Below are 21,883 nucleotides of genomic sequence, written 5' to 3'. Positions count from 1 at the left end.
GTGCCCTAAACCTTTATCTCCTAGAGTCATAACTAAATAGGAAATAATTTAGTAATTTATACTTAATTTATATCAAAAGTAAATGTTACTTATTCAAGTCAAATACTCCAAATTCTTTTCTTCTTAACCCTGTCTATTGTCATTTCTGTAGTTTATATAGAACAGGATTTCTTAACCATGAGATCTTTGTTTATAGCTATCTACCAGACAGCAGATATTTTTAATTTAAAATATTTTTATTTCAATTTTATTTTTCATTGATTGCAAAAGCAAAACATAGAAATCTAATAAAATATGAAAACAAAAAGGAAGAAAATAAACCTATGTGAAATGATGCTATCCAGATATAACCACTGTTGTAGTTACATAGGGAGGATGGGCCTCATCACATATATTTTTCTAATGTACTTCTCCAAAAAGCTTTGCCCAATTGAAGTATCTCTCTCTCAGTCTGATTTTTGTGTTTTTCTAAAAATAATTTATAATCTTCTCGGAAAAGCCAGCAAACACTTACCATCTTAATCAATTTAAGCAGACTATTTAAAGCTCATCATGTGGTTCATTCAGGATCTATGTCAAAGGCTGAGTTCCAGGGAGACATCTACAGTCAGTTAGGGTTAAATTTTTCCCTTACCAAAAGAGCAATTCGGGAGATCCATTGGTCAGTACTGCGGTTCTTTTATTGACATAACTTTCATTGTTATGTAACCTTTATTTCATTCATACATTTATGCAATCATTTATTTATCTACTTAACTAGAAATCCTATGCATTTAACCAGAAAATAAAGATGTAAATTTAAGACAAAAAAAAAAAAGGAAAATAAAGGTATATGCTGTCTCTTCAAACCAAACTGGATTATACAGGCATGGGTGTAGCATGGTAAATGTATAGGGGAAAAAAGAGAGGAGATCACTATCTCAAATTAGTCTTGAGTCTCAAGTAAAGCAACAAAACCATAAGAGTCAAACATGATTTCATTAACGCTGGCAGCTTTCCAGAAGGAGCAAGCCACATTCCCGGCTGATCAGAAAGAGGCAGATTTGGCGGCCCAGGGAGAAGCTGCCAAGAAGTGACTCCTGACTCCCACACTCCAAGATTTTGAAGGTAGGAGCAGGGAATGGTGTCTGTGGGAAGGCTGTGCCAAAGGGGAAAAGGGATGTCACAACAACCTGCTTATTATGTTCCTGACTTTTTAAAAATTATTATTATAATTTTTAGAGACAGTGTCTTGCTCTGCCACCCAAGTTGGAGCGCAGTAGCACAATCATATTAATAGCTCACTGCAGCCTCTAGTTCGCGGGTAGCTGGGACTACACACACATACCATAGCCACCAGCTATTTTTTTTTTCTTTTTTGTAAAGACAGAGGGTCTAGTTTTGTTGCCTAGGCATACCTCAAACTTCTGGCCTCTAGCAATCCTTCCTCCTCAGCCTCCCAAAGCACTGGGATTACTGGCATCAGCCACCATAGCCGACTACCTGACTTTAAATTATTTATGTACTTGTACCCATGTGGCTGATATCAAAAAAGCAAGCCTAAACATCCTTTGCTACTCCCCTACCCCCAAAGAAAGAATTAGTCCAGTGGAGTATTATTTCATATAACACGTAGATAATATAGTTAAAATTTATTCGAAATAGTACAATTTGGAAGAAGAGAATTCTGGGTTAAAACTATCTTAATTTGCAGTTTAGAGGTTTTCCTACTACTTAAATATGTAATACAAATCAATAATTCTTGCTTTAGAAAGTACTGTGCCAGCAACCTTGTTAGATAAACACTGTTTTCAATTATCTTAATTTTTTTAAAGAAGGCATTGATTTAAAATTATTTAAACGGGTAGAACTGCAAGTATAAATAGAAACGTGTGGTATGTATGGTATCCTATGTAGGGTATCTATTTCCCTGTTAGACTTATACTTTCAGTTTAAGTTTATTTCACATGCCCCTTAATTTTCACTTATGACCTTCGTAAGTCATCATTCACATAGTCTACCACCATTCCTAATTAGCAGTACAACTTAATTACCTAAACTTATGTCTGTTAACTTCTCCAAATGCTTAGTTATGAAAAAATTGAAGCAATTTGGAGAGAATGGCCATACTCTGAGCCGCAGCCAGAGAGGTACCTAAATCAAACATGAACACCGTTTTAATATTTATTTCAAAGGTAGGAAATTAGAGATGTGAGAGTGTGCGTTTGCAACGTTTCTGTGTTGTGTTCAGGCAATTTCAGAAATGTTTTAAAGAAGGCAAAAACCAGATAAACATAAATGAAAAAAATTTCTAAGTGCAGACTTAATAATCATACCATTTGAAGCCTTCAGGAAAAAGAAATTGATCTATTTTTAGTAGCTAGGCATTATTTCTTGGCCATTTGCAGATCTAATGAGCTTAAAAGTTAATCCTCCAGTTTCTTCAAAATGTTAGCACATTTCACCTAATTCACAAAATGTTCTTAGGTCTAAAGCTGTCAACAGATTATTAGAGACGCAGTGACTTTTCTTCTTGCTACTCTGATAGCATTGCTGTAAACTCTAGTGTCTTTAATAACACACAGTTTACAGTTCATAAATACAGTACAAAACAATGCATATACTATTTTGTTATAAAGGATACAGGCAAATGAGAGAGATGCATAGGGTAAGATGTGGTAGGGAGAGTGCATGGGGCTTCCATGCCCTCTCTGGGCATGCCACCCTCACAGTACCTCTATGTGTCAACAGCTTGGGAGCTCTCTGAACCCTATTGTTTAAGGTTTTTTATGGCAGTTTCATTAAGTCACTGTTTTCCTGAGTTCTGTGAACCACTCTAGCAAATTATCAAACCCAAAGAGAGGATTGTGAGAACTCCTGTTTAATAGCTTGTCAGTATAGGAGGCTCTGGATTTGTGACTGGTGAGAGAAATGAGGGTAGTTTTATGGGACTGAGCCCTTAATCTGTGGGGTCTGTGCTAAATCCAGGTAGTTAGTGTAAGAAGTGAGTCAAATTACTGGTGTCAGCTAAGAACTGGTTGGTGTGGGAACCCCTACTCATATTTGGTATCAGAAAAGTTGTGAGAGTGAGTATTAAATAATTTTTTCTTACTATATACAGTAACCAAAATATGAGCAAAATCCTTAGAGAATCAGAGAATAGATAATTCATCCTTGGAGAGTTAGAGAAAATATTATTGGCAAAGGTATATTTGAGCTGATCAAAAAATGAGTGAGAATTTACCATGTACACAAAGGCAAAATATCATGAAAGGATGGGCAAATGGTGAGACGTTCAGCCTGTCTGGCAGTAAACTGTATGGCTGTGGAACAGAGTGACAGCTGACACTGAAGTGAGTAGTCAAATGCTCACTGTGAAGCGACTTGAACTTCGTGATACGGAGTCTGCACTTTTGACTAAAGATGGATCAGGTAGCATCCATTGGTCACAAGCTACAGAAATCTCAAGTAAAATTGTCTCATGAGGGTAACTTCATGAAACAGTTACTGAGTTCACATTGGGTTCCCAGGACTCATTCTATCTGACATCTCTGCTTTCCTTCATGATGGTTTTATCTCAGGCTCCACCTGGTGGCAAGAAAGCCTCCAGAGACCTCTAGCTATATTCTTCAAATTCTAATCCAAAAGGAAAGTGTCAATTTTCCATAGCTCTTTGAATAGACAGCTACCAGCTGCTCCAGGGCCACATCCTCCCAGGTTCTACTCTGTGCAGGATGAAAGTGCCTCTTCTCTGTAACTATATTACACAACCCAAGGTTCAGTCTGATTGCACCAATTTGAGTGACAGTCCCATCCCTGAACAAATCGCTGTGCTGGGGGGTGGGAGTGGGGAGCAGGGGGACTTTGATTGGTCAGGACTGGCTAAATATCCACTGGAAAAGAAATCACTGTAGCTAGGGGAATTTGGTACCCTTGTTAAAAAGGCAAAAAATTGGAAATGGAATGCTGAGTGTCAGAAACAAAATATATTTGCAAAAGAAGTAATTCTGATAGCAGAGTGAAAACATAAGATGAGACCTTGGATTAAACTGATGAAGTTCAAGAGGAGAAAGAAAATATAAAATCATTTACTTAGAATAGATTGGTCCTCAGAATTATCAGATGTGGAAGGGGAGGGAGATAGAGAGGTTGATACTATTTATAGGCCACAACTGGAATTGATGTTAGAGATATTTTCAGGATATAACTCACACTTTCTCCAGATAGTCCCTGTGCTCATCAGACTCTAATGAGTAGATTCTAAATCTCTATAAAATAATTAAAACTACTAAAATATTGATAAACTTGCACTAATACACCTGCAAATAAACTCATGGACATACATTTTCTTAGATTCTAATCTATGTGCTGTTAATTAATGCAAGGTTAATTAAAAATGTGTTCATGATACTGTTATTGCCATTATAGCTGACTTTTTAGCTGATATATTTTTAATAGGCTATTTCTATGAGCTCTTGCGGAGAAAAATGACTCCAAATCTAGTGTTCTGTTATTTGATTTTAACTATTAAAAAATCTTTAATTACAAATTGAGATAAGTTTCAACAAAGAAAATTTTAATCAAAATGGTTTTGTTAAAACTAATTCCAAAAAATTTCCTGCTTATCTACTTTTAAGAATACGAAATATAAAATGTAAATTTTGGGGCCGATTTATCAAAGGATTCATCAGAAATGGGACTTTAGTCTTGCCTACTCCATTAGGCTTTCAACTTGTTGCTCATTATTAAAGAAGATAGAATGTTTTATACGCAATATGCAAGCAATTTAAATTACCTAAATGAGTCCCTTTAAGTAGCTGTCATCTCTGTCTCTGAACATTCCCCATCAGAGCAATTCCAGATCCCATTTAACTATGCTATTCAGCATTTTACTGACGCACCACTTTCATGATTATCTACACATTTAAAACTTATTAATTCTAGACTTCAAAAAGGATAGACAATAAAAGTCAGCTTTGTAGATATTTGTTACATAAAATAAATTTGTGAGGAAGTTCTGTGTTTAAAAAGTATTTGATACCTATTGGAGGGCAACTACAAGGTAGCCAGTTTTTAGATTCAGTAACTTAAAGGCTAACATAAGAGGGTGCACCTGACTCCACAGAACTAAACAATGCCTATGATATGTTGTGGGGAGCTCTAACTAGAAACAACCACTGGCCCACTAACAAGAGACTTGCCTAGTAGGTGAACTTGACAGAGACCACCGTCCACATATACAGAGTTCTTGGCCCTCTATTAAAAAGTTTCTTCTCTGCCCCATTGGCTAAGGGAGAAATAATTGAATGCTCAGAGAAGTTAAAGGCTGCTCTTGGCTTGATGACATACATGCCCAGTAGTTTCACATCTCTGCTAAAATAATTACAAACGTTATGACATTGGACTTTCAGTCTCTGTGCCTCATTTCCCTCATTTGTTAAATGTGGTCAACAATGCCTCTGCCTCCAAGGGTGAAATTCAAAATATTTATCAATTAGTTAAGGCACAGGCACATACCAATCAGAAAAGAAGTGTGACCAATTAGAACAGTCTTAGATGGTGAGTACCAGCTTAATGTCTGCCTTCCTTTCCTCATACAGTTGATATAGCAATTAAGTGAGATAATGTGAGATTATAGCTTTCACAGCTATCAGTAGAGACTCAAAATATTTACCTTCTTCTTCTACTTCTTCCTGTTTCTTATCCTCCTTCAATGCACAAGAGTAAAATTCCAAGCACATTCTCCCATTCTTAATGGCAACATTTTTATCCAAGCACATCCTCTTATTCACAACGGCAACGCTTTCAGGAAGTCCTAAACTTGGATAAGGCTTGAAATGTGTCTGTTCAACTCTAGGCACTACAGAGAAAAAAATTGTTGCCTGTAACACAGATAAGTTCAAAATTTTATCATTGGCTCTTATAATATCTCTCTATATGTGTTGTTTTTAAATTCCCACAAATTATCACCTGAGTACTAATGATTCCCAAATCTACATTTTCAGCCCAAGTCTCTCAAACTATGTCTTTAACAGCTCCGTTTATATCATTCATTTATTTAACAAATATATATTTAGCAACTTCTAGATGTCATGACATTGCTAGGCATTGGTTATTGGATAATGAACAAAACAATATACCCCAACCAGAATATGCCCCCAAAACCTCTTATCTTTCACCGGAATCAGTTCATTTTCCTGCCTTTCCTAACTCAGTGAATGGTAGCACCAATCAACCAGTTGCCCAAGCAAGAGTTTCAACTGATATATTCAATTCCTCCCCCTTACTGTCCAATACTCCACATAAAATCCACTTCAATCATCAAAGTGTATTCTTCAGAAGAGAATATTATCTAATGAGTACTTGTTAGGACCATCTTGCTCAATAAGAGAAAGAACATTTGTAGTTTTATACCCCTTTTAATTTTTTTTTATTAATAACTTTTTTTTTGCCACTTTAGAATACTGTGCTTTATATTCAAGGGTAAAAATAAAAGCACATTTACCCAGCACACATGAAAACTTTTCCTCTCTTACCTCTTTTTCAGCATCCTGAAGTGTTACTGCTCTGGCCTCTGTGAACTCCATGGTACCTTTAATGATCATTTTGATATTGATTCTTCCTTGAGATGTGTTCCACAGCAATTGTGACCTCTGACATCCCATTTTTCCATTGAAATATATGTTTCACTCCTGCTTAGAAGCAACCCACATGTTTTGTCTTTTGATGCTGAAGTCTCAGCCTAAAATTTTCTTTGCTCTTACACTTTATATTCTATCAGCAAGAGGCAAGGTTCAGCAAGTGAACACTGTTCTCTTGGTGGTGTTATATTCTATTAGAGTTTGCACAACATCTGAAATTGCAGGCTGAAACAGTGGGTCAAATACATAGTAACAACTGCTGGGCTTTGAAAAGGCTTTTTTTTTTTTCACTTTACTAAAAAATTCTGCAAGGCCCACACTGTTCTATCACAGCTATAGTCTTTCTCTGAATAACTTATATTCAAACTTTAGCTTATGACTAGGAGAATTTCACATAGCAAAGGAAGTTTAGGCAGGTCCAAAGAAGTACCTAAATATGTAAGTGCTACGATTGTTATTACAAGGCAAGGAACAATATAAAAACTAACATTTGCCCCATGACAGCAGCTGCATTTTTTTTAACCTATTATCACCTTACAGCTTTTGTATTTTTCAGAGCTTTGAATCAATACATAATCCTAACAGGATTTACTCATTCATTTAACAAATATTTACCAAGAATATCCTGTGAGGCTATGAACCAAGCCCTCTTTCACGTGAGATACGGTAATGAAGAGGTCAAGCTCATGGTGCTTCACTTCTTTTGTGTAACGGGAATACAGAAATGAACTCAAGCTCATGGTGCCAATTGAATATTTATTTAAAGAATATGCATAAATAGCTTATTGCATTTGTTTCTAGAAAGATTATCTTTCACAGTCCTCAAAATGTACTTTCAGTTTTCTTCTTGTCATTGGCCTGAGTTTAATAGTAAAATATTGGGAAGGGATCCATATGTGAATTTCTTTCACAAGGAAAGACAATACCAAAGAAAGGTAAAGTCAGGCTACCTCATGAAACCCAAGTGAATTTTGTCATAGTCTTCTGTTACTTCATTCAATGAATAGCACATTAGTACTGAAAATGTATCAAATACTGTACTACAAACTAGGGTTGTGACTGTAGTTAAAGCAGTCCCTGTACTTAAAGAACTTAAGTAATACAACAAATATCCAATTATAAAATGGGAAGAGTTCTATAAAGAGATAAAAGACCTAATTTGGAGCCACATAATCCATGCTATGCCGTTTGTATTTGTTTGTTTGTTGTCTAAACTCATAATTGCTCTATTCTTGAAAGCATGGAGCTATTAAGGAGTTGGAAAGTGCCAACTTCAGCCGGGGGAAATTTATAGGGAAATCCCGGAGTATCTTTGTTCCATGTACCCGTGCATAGATTTATACTCCCCACCTCCGACGATATTTCCATGAGAATGGATGAGATTTTCCAAAACTTTTGAGTTGTTCATATTTTTTGGTTGTCAATTTTAATTTATTCCCAGCTGGAGGAGCATAATTGCCACTTTCTCTGATTGTTGAGGCAGTAATTTGGTGTCATGATAGAAGGTTTTAGAATAACAAATCCACCGTGTGACAGTCTTTAACCTCCCTGCATCTCAATGTTCCTGTTCTGTAATATGGGACTACTTAACTTCCCCTGTAGGATTATGATGGAGATTATAATTTTAGTACTGAATCCAGTCTTGTACCTAAGAGATTCAAAATACATTATCTTCCTGTTGGATGTTTGTGTGTGTTCTTTTCTTGTAAAATTCTCTAATTGGTCTCCTTTTGCCCATAGTTTCATCTCCAATTCAAATCATGTATGTACAATGGGCTAGATGACATCTCTGTTGGGTTATGTCCCACTATCTCACCAATCTCTCTGCTTCTACTTTTAAGTCTATACGGAGCAACCAAAGCAATCCTTCTTAAATAGAAAACTGATATGTCATTCAAAGTTCCAACCCCTCTGAGATCAGATTCCTCTGGATTATCTTCATGATTTGTATCTCCTACAAATCTCACCTAAACTCACCCCATTTCCGCCACTTGGTCCACTTTGCAGTTTCTGAACTGTACTTACTGTTCCCTCTGATTAAAATGTTCTTCCTAAAATATCTACTTGGCTCATCTATATCTACTTGGCTCATCTCAACTCCTTCAGTTCTAAAACTGTACCTCATAATTCTGTCCTTTGGCTAAGATAATCCTTTAATTATCCTATTCAAAGCTCTTTGTTAACTCCGTCTTTGACATCAGGATACAGGTAAACATTTTAGCAATACACACTAGAGATTCCCCAGTCAGGCATCAGCATCACTGTAGACTCACCAGCTACCCCACTGTGACTTTGGCTGCAACTTGTTTCTCTTCTTCCTGTGATGATTTTCCCGTGAAGACTCTTACAGAGTCTTCCATGTTATAATTACAGTGCCTAAATTCAAAGCCACATAATGTCTGTTGGATACAGACATTACATCCACTTTACATCCACTGTTAGACACTTTGATCTGAAAAACAAAAACGAACAAAAAATTGTCCCTGTTCTGATCATGCATATGGCTTACCATGTATACTGTTGTTCTCCATCACAGCATTTCAAGCCGTGTTCCACTGCCTGATGTTTTGCTCCAGGATTTTTTAAGGACATTTTTTAATAACAATTTTGTTCCCCTTATTACTCATTAGTAACTTCTTGGGTATTTTGCTCTCATTAGCCCTTTGCCCATATCCAGCTCAGTGGAGTTGAAAAGCAGAAAGTCTTACCTCTCTGCTAGTAGACACTGTCATCCAATATTCTACCATCACTCTTCCAAGTTTGCCACTTGATGACTCGTGGGTAACTCTGAGGTAACTCATCCAGAAGCCTCTTTGAAGTCTCTGACAGTGAACTAAAAAGTACAGATAAACTGATAAAAATCATTATGGGTAAATATATCTCTGTATTTTAGGTTTATTCTTTCCACTCAAGGCCGTGATAATGATTAGATTTCACTCAGCTACATTTATGACTCCTATTTATTTCATCCATTTGGTTGCCTACAAAATATTTATTTATCATCTGTTTCTTTTCACACATTGCTTATTCCTAGGAATGAAAATAAATAAAGCTTACTGGCTGGCATAGAGTAGACACTGTTGTATTTTTAAATGAATAAATAATTGATGACTGGGAAACACAGTGTCTATCTACAAGCATATTATAGTTAGTAGGAAAGATAGAAAGGCAAACGCAATATAGGAACATTGCCTAAAGCACAGGGCTTTTTTTTCTTCTTCCAGGGTCTTTCCCTCAAGTTACCATGATGTTTATTATTTGTCATTTAATGTTGTTCTAAGCAAAAAATAATAATAATATTTTAAATTATGAGGATGAGTTATATCACTCATCTTTATAGCAATACAAATTTTAAATGTACATGTAAGAGCATTTAACTCATGTAGGATGTCCGTGAATTACATAATTTGTATTTCTTAAATCATAGGTGCGAATATATTCTGTACTCTTATCAGAACAATGGAAATGTTGCAAAAACCTAACTCATCTGTTTTTATTTTACTTCTTGATACACAAACATTCTACCAACACCGTATTCAGGCTAAATGAAGAAAAAGAAAAGAATGAAAGAAAAAGGAATTATGGGGCCCTATCTTTCCCTTTTCTTCTACATCATAATTTTTAGCCAATGTGGTTAGCTAATATAGGAAAGTATCTATTTGCCTACAGTTGCAAGCAAAGTTGGACACACATATTTTATTTATCCTCCCTGCTCACGATCCTTTGTTCCTTTGAACTTCATTATTAAAACATATGTTCAAAGATAAAACTATTAAGAACTTCCAGATCACTATAGCACAGCATTCAGTCAAGCACAAGGCTCTCATATGTGTGAGATCTGTGCAACTGCACAGGTTGCATGCACATAAAATGCGCCTTGGTTCTAAGGCACAAAAGTATGAACCAGAGGTGTGTTCAGGGAACTTTGCATGGCCTAGCTCTGAGGAAGCCTCAAGTCTAAAGGGAATATAACTGAAGGTGTGGCCAAAGAGGTAGAGAGGGGTGGGTATCTATTCCATCAGTTTACTAGTTGTGAGACTTTGGGAAAGTTATTTATATTTCTGAGCCTCAGTTTCCTCATCTATAAGGATGAAAAATAAGAGTAATTCCCTCAATAGGTTGTTAGACTTTTAATAAGCACGCCACACATACTAGCTATTATAACTTCTGGAATCATTAATTCAAACATTTACTGACCACATGACACACTTAAAAGCTAGTAGAGACTGTAAGAGCAGGGCTTATGAAAAAACCTGAACATGGCTAAAGAGGACTGTCAAAACAACTTTAATTGTGGTGAGAGAGCATGGAAATGACACTTATCATAGCAAAAGATGCTACTGGAAATGGACCAGCTGGCCAGCTAAATGTTTCATTCATCAAGAAAAGAATCAGGGCATTTGCCAGCAACATGGACAAAAGCAGAAGATTCAGATAGATTTCACAAAATTTGTGAAAATTTAAGATGAGTTTTTTTTAAAAAGTTGACCACAGTCTTAAGGGTAGGAATATATCGCTCTTTAGCAAAATTGCTTATTAAAGAAGATATACAACAAATATCTTAAAATCAGACACTGACTAGAATCTTGGTAATAGACTTCAATAAACATTTCAGTGAGGTTTTAGTTATGATAGATGTAGGCCCATATTCTTATAAATGTTAATGGCCCATATGTACAAATTGGTCCATTTGCCAATAAGCACATTTATTTGTAAGTTGGCCAATTCTGTCTGTTCAAAAATTCAAGAAAACATTTAGAATGATTTACAAGCATAAAAATTATGACCATTCTTACTGCAGACAATTGGTATAAGCCATTTTCACTGTAATGGGAAGTAATTGTCACCTGCAAGAGACTTTTGCTTTTGTTCCACTACATTTCATTTTCTACACAACAGCAGATTTTAAAAATTATAAATCAGATATCACTTTACTGCATGAAACACTTCAATAGCTTCCCAATGCAATGAGAATAACATCAAAACTACTTAATATACCATTAAAGATTAATATTATCTTCCACTTCAGTTTATAACCATCTTTCAGTAAATGTATTTCTCTAAGCAGGTCCCTCTTCCTGTTTGTGGAAGATACAACCAAGCACCTTCCCTTGAATCTAATATTACTTTGGCTCAGAATTCTCTGGCCCCAAGTTTGCTCATAGCTGAGTTCTTAAATCCATTGAAGTCTCAGATAAAATATCATCTCAAGAAAGCCTCCTCTGGCTCTCTTATCAAAGATGTTCTGCTTCCAGCTCATCTCCATCCCATTTCCATGGTTATTATTTTTAAATTCTCAGAACACCTTTTATTCTTTCTTAGTATTTTGATATTATTATTGGTTTTATCCTAGAACATACTCAAGAAATTTTTCTATTTACTACTATATCTCCATCATCCATAATCATCACTGGCACCTATTAGGCATTTATTGCGATAAGTATTTGATTGAATAAATGACTGAAGAAACTGCCTCTGCAATTTTATTTTTAGCTTTTTTTATTCTTTCCATTATAGTTTGCACTGCTTTTCAGAATATAAACAATTGCCCATTTGATGATCTAATTGATTTCTGTCAAGGAGAGTTAACATTTTATCTGGTTTCAGGAAGGTTTTGGTGTTGCATCCTGTTCGAGCAGGAAAGTATAGCTTATTCTATAAAATGCACACCAAGAAAAACAATCCAATCGTTGCAGATAAATTGAAACTAATATTAAAGCTCCAAATGCTGCCTTAACTATGGAATATTAGAAGCTACAGCTATAAACAAATCAGTCTAGTGGGCAGAAATCATTCATTCATACTCCAGTCCTACAAGGTCTTGCTCAATCTCATTAACTCTGTGAAGTGTCTCCAGAGTCCTCCATTCTTCTCAGTTAAAATTAATCACTCTTGAATCTAAGTTTCTACACATACTTTATACTTACTTTTGTTTCAGTGGAGAATTATATTTAATTGTTTAGGTATCTGTCTCCTATTAGAGACTGATAAATCCTTTGTGACTAGGATCACATTTACTTATAGTCTAGGCACAGTGACTATTACACATAGTATAAATCAAATATTTTAATAAATTTGATGTTTCTAAAACCCAAAAAAGTCCACTTTATACCAAGTGTAAAAGTGTGTTGATAAAATTCACTAGCCTTGGCATATATCAGCTTGTAGCTTTAAAACAGTTTGTAGCTTTAAATCAGTTTGTAGCTTTAAAACAAGGGTCAGCAAACTATGATCTGTTGTCTAAATTTTGGGTTTTATAGAGTCCACAAGCTAAGAATAGTTTGTGCATTTTTTAATAATTTTTTTAAAATGAGGAGTTTTTCATGACATATGAGAATTATATGAAACAAAAAATCCAGTGACTTCAAAGGTTCTATTGAAAGCGATGAGTTTCAGGATACACTACCCCAAACTATGGCACTGTGACATTTGAGAAAAATAGCACAAGCAGAAAGATTACTCTCTCCTTCCCTTCTCCTTCTCCCCTGAAGCAGGTCATAAAATCCAGGAAGGATTTTCTGACCTTCACTTGAAACAGTAAGACCCTTAGAGGTACCTGTTCTACATCTGTAGGAAAGGAGCATCCTCATCTCTGAAGATATAAGGAAACAGAATAATCGAAACAAATGGGGCTTCCTAAGATTTCCCCATTTATTACCATTAAATCGTATCCCCTTTGTCCAAACCTATTGCTGTATTTGCCTCATTATACTGTCCTTCTTTTTGGAATCCAGGAAAAGCCAACCAGCATTAACATCAACACAGAATTTAAGTCTGATAAGAAATATGTACAATTGATTATCTCTGAAGCCTGCTACCTGGAGGCTTCATCTGTGTGATAAAACTACAACAACTCATTATCATCATAACCCAGACGTTCCTTTCTACTGTCTCCAGGTCTTCAAATAATAACTTAAATTTTCAAACAATTGCCAATGAGAAAATTTTGAAATCTACCTATGAACAGGAAGCCCCTTCACTTCAAGTTGTCTTGCCTTTCCATATGTAACCAATGTACATCTTACAGGTATTGATGTATTCTGTCTCCCTAAAAAGTATAAAAGCAAGCTTGCCGGGTGCAGTGGCTCACAACTGTAATCCCAGCACTTTGGGAGGCCGAGCAGAGCAGATCACGAGGTCAAGAGATTGAGACCATCCTGGTCAACATGGTGAAACCCCATCTCTACTAAAAATACAAAAATTAGCCAGGCGTGGTGGTGCATGCCTGTAGTCCCAGCTACTTGGGCGGCTGAGGCAGGAGAATCGCTTGAACTGGGGAGATGGAGGTTGCAGTGAGCTGAGATCGCACTACTGCACTCCAGCCTGGGTGACAGAGTGAGACTGCATCTCAAACAACAACAAAAAAGGCAAGCTGTACCCTGACCAACTTGGGCATGTGACATTAGGTCCTCCTGAGGCTGTGTTATGGGTGCATTCTTAACCTTGGCAAAATAAACTTTCAAAATTGATTGAGACCTGTCTCAGATACTTTTGGGTTCACAAGCTAATACAATAGTCAATAGCTTACATCAACTTAAAAACTTTTTCCCCTATAAAGCCACTTGTAACTGCTACTATCGAGCATATATATCCAGGGCAACTCGAATCTATGTCTAATGGGTTGCAGTCCTCAAACTTGGCCCAAATAAACTCTCTACTTATATTAATCTAGTACTATATTAATTTTTGTTTCTTTTTTCTGATAGATATTTCAAATAAATTTGGTCACAGCCACCATCAAGGAATGGCAGTTTCCCAATGGATCAAAACACCTGAAACTGGTGATCAACAGCTTCCCAGTGTTACCAGGGGGTCCTTGCTCACAGACTTCCCAAGATGGCGGCGGGCTGCTTCCAAGATGGTGGCAAGCCTCATGTTCTGTGACCTGGGGTTCTTGGCCTCACAGATTCCAAGGAATGGAATCTTGGGCCATGTGATGACTGTTACAGCTCTATTAGAAGCCGTAGGTCACGGAAGAGAACCGTGGAACCCAGTGACTAGTGTTCAGCTAGATTAGGACGAACCCGGGGGCTTAGTGGTGCAGGAACAATGGCAAGCCCCTAGCCTGATCTGGAGTGGCAATGGGTGCCTCGCTGGATCAACAGCACAGTGGACACCCTGCCGGATCTGGAGTGATGGAAGTCTGTGACACAGTGGTGGATGGCGAGCGAAAGCTCAGCTCAAGCCGTAACAAACACGGACCAGAAGAGTACAGTTGCAAGATTTAATAGAGTGAAGACAGAGCTCCCCTACAAAGGGAGGGGACCCAAAGGGGGTTGCCGTTGCTGGCTTGAATGCCTGGGTTTATATCCTGATAATTGTCCCTCCCGCTGTGCTCTCAGGCAATAGATGATTGGCTATTCCTTTACCTCCTGTTTTTGCCTAATTAGCATTTTAGTGAGCTCTCTTTCCTACCTGATTCGTCGGGTGTGAGCTAAGTTGCAAGCCCCATGTTTAAAGGTGGATGTGGTCACCTTCCCAGCTAGGCTTAGGGATTCTTAGTCGGCCTAGGAAATCCAGCTAGTTCTTTCTCTCACCAGTAAGATCTCAGGAATTGGGCAAGTGGGCTCCAGCATGCCATTAAGAAGCAAAATGGCAAAGTTTAACTGGTATATGAGCTTCTGGGGGCATTCCACTGGTAAAGGGGAGAATGGCTCAGGTGAGCATGCATACAACTCCAGTAAACACACTGTGCATGCTCACCTCCCAAGTGCTAGCTGGCCACCACACATGCGAGCAGCTCACACTAAGGGAATAGTCAAGGGAAATGGGATGCGAGACTCTGGAAGTATGCCAGCATATAAAACCCCCAAGTCAAAGGTCAAACCCCACACTTGTACTCCAAGATGCCTGCTTGGCCCTCTTCCAGGTGTACTTGACTTTTCTATTTAATTCCTGCTCTAAAGATTTTTAATAAACTTTCACTCCTACTCTAAAACTTGGCTCCATCTCTTTTTCTGCCTTATGCCCCACAGTCAAATTCTTTCTTCTGAGGAGACAAGAATTGAGGTTGCTGCAGACCCCTACGGATTCGCTGCTAGTAGCTCGGATACTCACCACCTCTAACAATAAGACCAGTAAAGCCTAAAAAGTCTACTATCTGAACTCCACAAAACAGCTCTGCCAGTCCTTACTCAAAAGCAAAGAATTGTGTTTATTTTCAGGCACCATAGGAAAGGATTGCCCTCTCCTAAGCCTTTCTAACGCCCTCCCTCCACGTAACCCCTGAGTATGGTCATCTCATATTGCTCATCTAGAAACTCACAAGAAGGCATATTTGTTAGCCCAGCACACCAGACTTTTACAAAGTCTATTTTGTGAAAACAATGTGATGTGTTAGGGAGTAAATCCAACATCTCTCCTAATTCATTACCCTTGTAAAAATGCTTCAGGATCACTACAATTGACTTTCAGACTGAGGGCATTCCCCTTATTGTTATTTAGCTAATTTAACCTGACTTATCAAGAAAATGAGATGTACTGTGAAAGAGCTTGAAAGAACACCTAATGCTTATCTCAGAGAGTGCTGTTACTCCACTTGACTCTACATCTTGAAATAAAGTCAATTTTCTTGTTAGCTTACAAAAGAGAAAGAGAAGGAGTGTGACCAAGAGCCTGTGGTCTATAACAGGAGGAAGTGAGAGAGAAGGGAAGAGAGAGATTTGTTCTTAAGCTTTACGAAACACCAGAATGAGTCAGTTCCCATTTTGTTTACTTGATAATAGACTTCAGGAAGAACACAAAGGTAGTACTCAGAAAATTAGCAAGTCACTTCTTGTAACCAGATAGTTTTCCTGAGATATGTCTGTATCTTTCGTCCTCTAGTTATTCTTTGACTTCCTTGCTTCCATTTTCAGTGCTCAACACAAATCCTGAAAAGTGCAAGTGCTTATCCAAAAACCAACCTTCCCATTTCTAATTTTCCAAGTAAATCAACAAATTTGAACAGCTGACAGAGCCAGTGAATTGCTACACAATACCACTGTCCTCAGTTAACATCTTCTCTAGGCAATTTACACCAAATGAAGTTCCCTTTGTGTCCAGACTATGTTTTAAGGAAATAAAATGATAAAACGGAGAAATCTTTTAGACTGAGCTTGTTCGGATAACATCTAAGGAGCCATCTTTTTTTACCCACTCTTCTTCAACTCCAAAAAAGAAGCAAAGAGGCCTTAAAATATATCCCACCTGTTGTGAAGTAATCACTCTCCAGGTTGATTAGAAATCCTATTGTATGATGGCTAGTAGACCCCAAACACTGCATCTTGTAGAATAAGTGAGGCACCACCTCTCTGAACACAGTTTGCATCCTTTTAGGAGGAAAACAATTAAAACATTCTCCCAGGCACTGAAACAAACCACTAGAGTTTTAAATCACAAATTCACCAAAAACTCACAAACACGCACGCACATATACCAAATGAATAGACATATATATTAATATATCTAATGAGAGAATGTTAGACATTTGTAAAATAGCCCTATAAATTAAAAACATTTCTAGTTATAGAGTAATGTAAAAGTAGAATGCTACAAGTGAGTTTCCCTGTAGCTTGATCACTCTAAAGATAAATAGCAATTAGATACTATTTTTCTCAGACTTGTAGCCAGGGAAGAGTATTTTACAATTTCAAAGCTGAAAAGAAGAACTACATTATAGAGACATATCAGCTGATAAAAGTAATGCTGACCAGGAGGCTTTTAAATTATTTTCTAAATGTTTTATCAAACTATATTCTATTCTAGAATATGGTGGGTTTTTAAATTGGATTACCCTCCAGGTGCAAAAGTGAGCCTATTGTTCTGCCACCTTTTCCTTTGAGGGAGCCCCAGGATTATTAACCTTCTCCATTAGGAAAGACAGACAATGTCCTAATGCCTAGTTTGAAGGGATAGTTGGTGTCTGCAAACCTATAGAGAGACTGGCAGAATGTATATTCATTAATTCAACTGATATTTTTTGTGCTGTGGATACAGCAACAAACAAAACAGACAATTCCTACAATTGAGAAGCTTACCTTCTAGTTGATGGAAACAGATGAAGCATAACAAGTAAATAACAGCATATTAAAGATGACATATGCTATGAACAAAAGAAAGGTATAGAGAATTAAAGTGGGGGAAGAGTTGTTATGATTTTAAAGGAAATAGTCAAGATTGGCTTCATTGAGAAGGTGACATTTGAATATCTGAAGACCAAAAATCTTGGAGAAAAAAAAAAAAAAAAGATCCAGGCAGAGAAAACAGCCAGTACAATGGCCTTGAGGTTGGACTATGCCTGGCATGTTTAAAGAACATCGAGGAAGCCAATGGAGTGACAGTAGATTGTGTGAGGGTAAAGTAGTCAACAAACAAGTTAAGGTAGAGGTAGGAAGATGATGTAAGGAGTTAAAGTAATAATCTGAAAAATAGATGTGGCCCCGTTGGCAGACTTTGAACAGAGGCTTAAAGATACTGCTTTGCTAGAGTTGTAATTGTAGGGCATATGGCTTTGAGAAGGCATGAGTGTTTTAGGACCTGAAATTTATTCTCATACATGAAGCATGACTTGTCTCATATGAGGTGTGATAGTATAAAGATAGCACAGTTAAGACTTTTTGTTTAGAACACAGGAGAATTGATGAGTTCCAGGTTTGCTGAGTGATTCATGAGCCACTTGATCTTTCTATGCCTCCAAGAGGTTGTAAACAATAATGCTAGTCACCACGTGTAGCTCTCAGAAGGGTTTGAGAAACTAGGGAGATGATGGAGGAAAGACAAAGTGTCAGATCAATATGAGTTGTCTTATAGCTACAGAGTTGATGACAATCTTATGTATGTTCTAGTTGACACAACAATTATAGTGTTTTCTATCAGGATCCAGAGTGTCTATGCTGAGGCTAGAAAGTCACATTTTTAGAAGATTGTTATAGTTGTGAGAACGATAGGATATAAAGTATATATAATTGAGTTTTACAGTAATAGTGTTGTAAAGGTGCTGTCAGGATGCCACTATGATAGATGTCAGATAAATCTACCAGATGGAAAACTCAAAAGTGTTATGCCAAATGTAGAAGGAGAAGCTCAAGCCCAAGTCAGGCGTGTCACCAATGTTAAGTGACAAAACTAGCTATTGGAAAGTAAAGAAAGGGAATAAGAATTGCCCTTATAAAAATGTCTAATTTGTTCTACAAAGACAAAAGAACAGATTTTTGTTAGTTAACAAAATGTAATGGAATCAGATTTTTTAAATGTCAAAAATGAGAGTAAAATGTTTCCTAAGATGATAGCTACACAGCAAAAATATCAATATGATAAATAAAAATGGTAGGATAACGTAGATGATCTACCAACAGACCCTCTTATATGATGTGAAGGAAGCTGGAACTTATCTAATCAAAATCCTGCAGATCACATTACATAGAATACCAACAATGAAAAACAAGTTGCTCTATTTTCCTTTCTTTAAAGAGCATATTTTTTTTAATCAAATAAGTTAACTGTAAGTAGAAGCATTGGCACCCTTTCCCCATATCAGACTAAAAGAAATAGGTTTATCAAATATCTTCTGTAAAAGGAGGCTGAGTGGGATAGGGATATGAAATAACAATGTTCTGGTGCTAGAGGATAAAGACTGAGGACAGTGTTCCCTAAGGTGGCTTGCTTAGAAATTTTGGTTAGAAGTAGGTGGGAGGTTCTGTAATCAAATATATTTGCGAAATACTTGTTAAAAGCACATCATGCTTCAAAAATAGGCAAATGAGATAATAGGATAAAATGGTGGGCCACTTAAAGAATGGATGCAGAACCAACTAGAAATCCAGTGAGGGCTAATTTAAGGTGGCACACTATACAAAAGGACTGGAGAGTCCTCCAAAGAAAAAGTTACTTCTTTAATAGTTTTGATGAAGACTCTTGTCATAGACTATGAAAAAATTATTTTGTGTTCATAGCGTTTTAGACTTGAAAACACCCTGAAGAATGCTGGATTTCCTCTTTTACAGTCTTGTGCACTGAGACTTCAAAAGGTTAAGTGATTTACCTAAGGCCATAGAGCCAAAATTTGAACTGAAATTCAAGTCTTCAATCACAATATTCTTTTACTTCAAAACTTCTAAGTATCATGAAAAGAATGACAGATTCTTGCAATAAACTTATGATACTATCCTCTTTTTGAGGTAAGTTATTTCTAATGTATTTTGCCATGAGAACTGCATTTTCCTTCTTTGGCAGAGAATCTCCTTTTCCTAGCAAAAAGCTCTTTGTGCCTACACCAAGTATTCCAAAAATACAGATGCACTGAATATTTGATCTGTGCTTTCATTTTTTAAGTTTCTACCATCATTTTATCATCAATAAATTTTTATCAGTGTTTACAGATCTGAAATAACTACAGAGATGATGTTAGGAAGATATTATGATAATATAGGTCATAAGACATAGCTACATGATAAATATAGATCTGAGAAATGTAGAATGAGACAGAAAATTCCAAGTTAATAATCTCACCAATACTGAAAGACGCACATAAAAGCAAATAATTACATGTAAAAGATGACAACTGAATAAGTTCTATAATCTAGTTAACAGTATTGTATCAATGCTAATTGCCATAGTTACATAAAATGACAACACTGAGGGAAGCTGGGTGATGGACAGGCACACCCTATGTATTGTTTTTGCAACTTTTGTAAGCCTATAATTATTTCAAAATAAAATGTTAAAAACAAGCAAAGAGAAAAAAAATGCCACAATTCATTAACAGGATCCAAAGACCTCCCTAAACTGCCAAAGAAGTACATGGAACAGAAAAGATTAAGAACCCCTGGCCTAATCCTTCTTGGTAACCACAAGCAGAGGCAAGGCTCAATCACAGGCCTGGGTATCTTCCAGAAAACTACTTCGAGTTGACAAGATTCAAACAAATCCATTTCCAGGAATTTTTGAGTATCTTTGTTTCCTTACTTATATAACGGTTCAGGTCACAATTCCTCCTCTATCCAGAAGAATAGAAAGAACTTTTGTAGTGCTTTTTGCTGAATGATTGCAGACTATCTTTCTGGACCACTCTTACCCCCACTCTCCCTAATTTAGTAAGCAGGTAAAACTAAATGAGATGAGGTTGGCAAGAACTGCCAATCCAAGTTGAAAAGAAAAGAAAAAGCAAACTATAAAAGAGCTGATCTCTCCTTACTTTTGCCATCTAATTAATGTGTCAGTTCTTTCAAAACTGAAGACAGAATCAGGAACATGACTTACTGTTGAAGACGTAAGAAGTATTTTTCTGATTCATTTTATCAGAAAATTTAAGTTTTATATTAAGAAACATTAGTAGGTCATATTTTATGCTCATAAATATGTATCAAGTATTTTAAATATTTAACATATTATATTAATATATTGTTAAAATAGTATAATCTAAAGATGTATCTTTCAAAAATTCTTTTTGTAAATAATACAGTGCCAAGTAAATAAAACAAATATAATGTTTGGAATCTATATGCATACCAAAATGTACCTATGAACATATGTATTGTTTACACCAGAAGGAGTTGAAAAGAAACTTAAATTTCTCTGAATAATTTTTGCCTAAACTTCAACAATGGAATATAACTTAGTATTTCAAACATGAAATGTAACTTTTAGAGCTGAAGCTCATCCTACCTGATATTTTGAAAGGGGAACAAATTTTAATATTCAAATTTCATTATTTCTCCTCAGTGAAAACATGCCAAACAGGTTCACATCCTTCAATTTAAATGTGAAAGTACTTCAAAAGCATTTTGGAGCCATTTTTTTTCTTAATTATTAACTCTGAATGCAGAGTACATTCAGTAAACCAGTTTTTCACACAATGCCCCAGCTGTCATTCCATTAGTTTCCTAGGGCTGCCATAACAAATTACCACAAACTAGGTAGCTTAAAACAACAGAAACTGATTCTTTCTCTGTTCTGGAGACTAGAAGTTTAAAATCAAGATGTTTTTAGAGTTAGTTCCTTCTGAGGCTCTGAGAGAAAATCCACCCTATGTTTTTCTTTGACCTCTGGTGGCTGCCTCAATGCTTGGTGTTCTTTGGTTTAGGGCTGCATAACTCCAGTCTCTGCTTTTGTCTCTCTGTGTCTTCATTCTCTGCCTGCCTTACTCTTATAAGGACACCAATCTTTGGATTTGCTGTTCAACTTAAAACTGGAATCATTTCATCTCAAGATCCTTAATTACGTCTACAAACGTGTTATTTCAAATAAAGTCACATTCGCAAGTCCTAGGGAATATAACGACAGAT

Source organism: Pongo pygmaeus, chromosome 10 (genome assembly GCF_028885625.2).
Source record: "Pongo pygmaeus isolate AG05252 chromosome 10, NHGRI_mPonPyg2-v2.0_pri, whole genome shotgun sequence".
Taxonomy (NCBI): domain Eukaryota; kingdom Metazoa; phylum Chordata; class Mammalia; order Primates; family Hominidae; genus Pongo; species Pongo pygmaeus.
The sequence above is the reverse complement of the archived record's forward strand: the minus strand, read 5'-3'. Positions refer to the sequence as shown.